This window comes from Amphiprion ocellaris, chromosome 8, assembly GCF_022539595.1.
Source record: "Amphiprion ocellaris isolate individual 3 ecotype Okinawa chromosome 8, ASM2253959v1, whole genome shotgun sequence".
NCBI lineage: Eukaryota > Metazoa > Chordata > Actinopteri > Pomacentridae > Amphiprion > Amphiprion ocellaris.
Window position 1 is genome coordinate 11,557,605 of NC_072773.1, and position 3,266 is coordinate 11,560,870.

Sequence of the window (3,266 nt, forward strand, 5' to 3'; positions counted from 1 at the left end):
AGAAATTCTGATAAGCAGGTGTGTAATGGAGGCTAAACTCACCTCAGTTTACTCACCTTCTTCGTTATGGAGAACACATTTCACCAACATTATTAGGTTTGTATCTTACATTGTTCAGGTATTTTAGGATGACCAGAATGTGATATGAGTTTACTGGAGAAAGGGCATGTATTTAGAAATACATAAATATATTACAAGAAAAAAAACACATCTATGTCAGAAAGTTTACATTTATATCGGCTGCCTAAGGTGCAGCATGTTAATGGCTGTTTCCAGGTTCCAGAAGGTCCAAGCTGAATTTCACACAACTCTAGGACCTGCAGTAGTGTTCATCACATCCAGCCTCAGCTTGATTGAAGAGTGGACCCAAGACCCAGAAGTATTAAACTGAGGTCATTAGTCTGAGTAACATGTTATTTTTTCATAGTATGATATTATAACATGCTACCATTTGATGTTGATGACATTAATGTCAAACCAAAAAAAAAAACAAAAATCTGTGTTTTCTATTATGCCATACTTTACATCAAGTTGCAAAGTGGGAGGAGTTATTTGGAGGCTAGCAGAAGTGAACATATAATTCCACATCAGTGTGGCCCTGTTCAGACCTGGAATACGTAACATTGGTGCCTTCATTCATCAGTTACAGCGATGTTAATAAGACACTTTTACTTTAATGAACCTTCATTCAGACATCACCACAACAGTGACACAGAAAGCTAAGGTACACCCTTCATATTTGCCACACATGAGTTTGGACAGTCAGTATGTCACCATCTTGTACGTGCCCATCTGTTAATGCAACTGCATGCAGTTCAGACTTGTGTCATGTTGAAATGTTGCCATGTTTGGTCTACTAAGATTGTGTCGTGACTTTTTATGAAAAAGTGCTTTTTTAGCATGAAGCCAGCACTTTCAGATTGTATCAGATTAATGGAAAGGACTGCATGTCTGAATGGGCCTTCTGTAACCCAAGCTTTCTGTTCAACTTTGTAAAGAAGCTGAGATAACAGTGATTTTTACACCGAGATCCTCCACAGCCACAGAAGACATTGAACAACTGATTGTTCAGGAAAGAAAATGTTTATCAGTAAAACCACGCAGTGCCCCAGTGGTTGTTTTGCATTGCAGCTCCTTAAGGTTATCACTGACTTAAGGTCAAGGTAGACCTTCTTTTTCCCACAACTGATACTGCAAGATAACAAAGGGCCGACAGTTTTGTTGTTTGTTTGTATTTGCTTTTCCTGTTAATTCTTAAAAGGCTGTGATTGTGAGCTGACAGTATTAACACACATGTTTTCCCGATGGAAAACATCTGCAAATATGTACAACCTTGTCTGCACTGTATATGTACATACAGTATACATATGTATAGTGTACATGTTTACTGTCTATCAATGCTAAGCATGCTAGTCTTTTCTACTACAATGCTCAGTATTCACATGTAAGATTTTGGAGAGTAGCTAATGTACAATACTGTAAACAAGAGTGAAATAGTACCTCAGCATAGGTTGTATTTTATGTGTGAGCTCTTTTGCATTTTAGACCTTTTAGATGGAAATAAATCTAGTTTGATGAATGCAAATGCCACATCAGCATGGGGTTATGAAAAATTTCTGTCTCAGCTGCCAGATATTGCACTTACTGTGGAGTTAGAGATGAACTTTAACATAAATCATTCTGCTCCATCTACTTTCTCCACTTTCTCCTCTCCATCTCACCCCCCTCAGAGAAAGTAACCTTCTCCAAGCAGCAGAGACAGAAAAAGAAGAAGCTGATTTATTAGAATTCAGAAACAGACAGGTGTTCGTTAATGATTTCTCTCTTCCTCCCCCTCCTCCCCTCTCCAACTCCACCAATAGCTGTGGCCTTGGGCAACTCCTGACTTTTATTTTATCTCGTCTCCTCTTATCCTCCTCTTGCAACTCACCCTTTCTTCACCCTTTTTTCACCACTCGCTCCTCCCCCTTTCCCTGATTTCATCCCTTTAGTCCTAATTTTTTTAATGCACGCTCTCTGCCTCCCTCCCTTCGTCTCTCTTGGCCACATTCATCTTTGGATTGTTATGATTGCTGTGCGTTCCTCTGTCATGGCCTGCAGGAAGAGTGAGTTAGTACATGTCAGCGAGCACAGGTATGCACTGTGGACACCGACCGGCTGGCTCATTCACTGACTCCTGGAGTGAGGAGGGAGTCGCTTGCATGCATGAGCTGCAGACGAAAGCCCCAAATAAGCCACAAGATAGTGATGCAGCAAACAAAACAACATGGCATAGCACGGGGATTCACTTGAGCAGTAAAAAAAACCAACAAAAAAAACCCCCAATACCAACCTGATCCCGTTTCTGCGTCACATTTCATATCATTGTTAAAATATCAATCAATGCACCGTTAAAAATGTGTCACACAAATCTTTGCCCTGCTCATTTGAATCATTTGAAATCTTAATTCTATTGTACACCCTACATTTTATCTTACCAAAATAATTTTAAATTGGCAATAGTTGTGTTTGAATTCTAAGTGCTACTGCTTTATTTTTTTTCTCAGACTAGTGATGACACAAAAGCAAAATCACAGACAACTTAAAGGCCTATAGTGACCTATTTTCCACCAACAAAAATGGGAATAATTAGACGTCCATGACTGCTGAGTAAACTGGTGTCCCGAGGTAACCCAACTCCCCACCTCCACAACCCACTACCATTCTTTTCATGTTTGATTAGTGAACATAGTTGATGCAGCAGGAAGTGAGGAACACTGAAAGAGAAGAGTTTAAGCATGCCTTCGCAGTTTCTTTCTGTCACCAGCTCACACTCTGACATTTGGTGAAAGCTGCATGGACACACACACACACACACAGCCAGAGGCTATTCTAACAATGAAGCCGGGGTTGCAAATACACAAACACAAAGACTGACATGCAAATGTATGCTTTAGCATGCAGGGATTTGTGCTTGTTTTGAATCAATAGTTGGAAATGCAAAAATGACACACTCAAATAGCATCAAGTACATAAACACACCCAATAAATCCACTTCGACTAATAAAGCAGAACCTGCCACCGTCACATTACACACACATACACGTTTACTTGTATACACTCCTGCAGAGGAGCAACATTATTCCTTTCTTGTCTGCCTATCCCTCCTCTCTCTGTCTCAAAGCAGGTGCTGAAATGAGACACTAAATAACTATTAGAGTTAGAGGAAGGGCAGGAGAAGGGGAGGAGGAAAAGAGAAAATAAGAGAGCACTTCCCCAACAGTAGC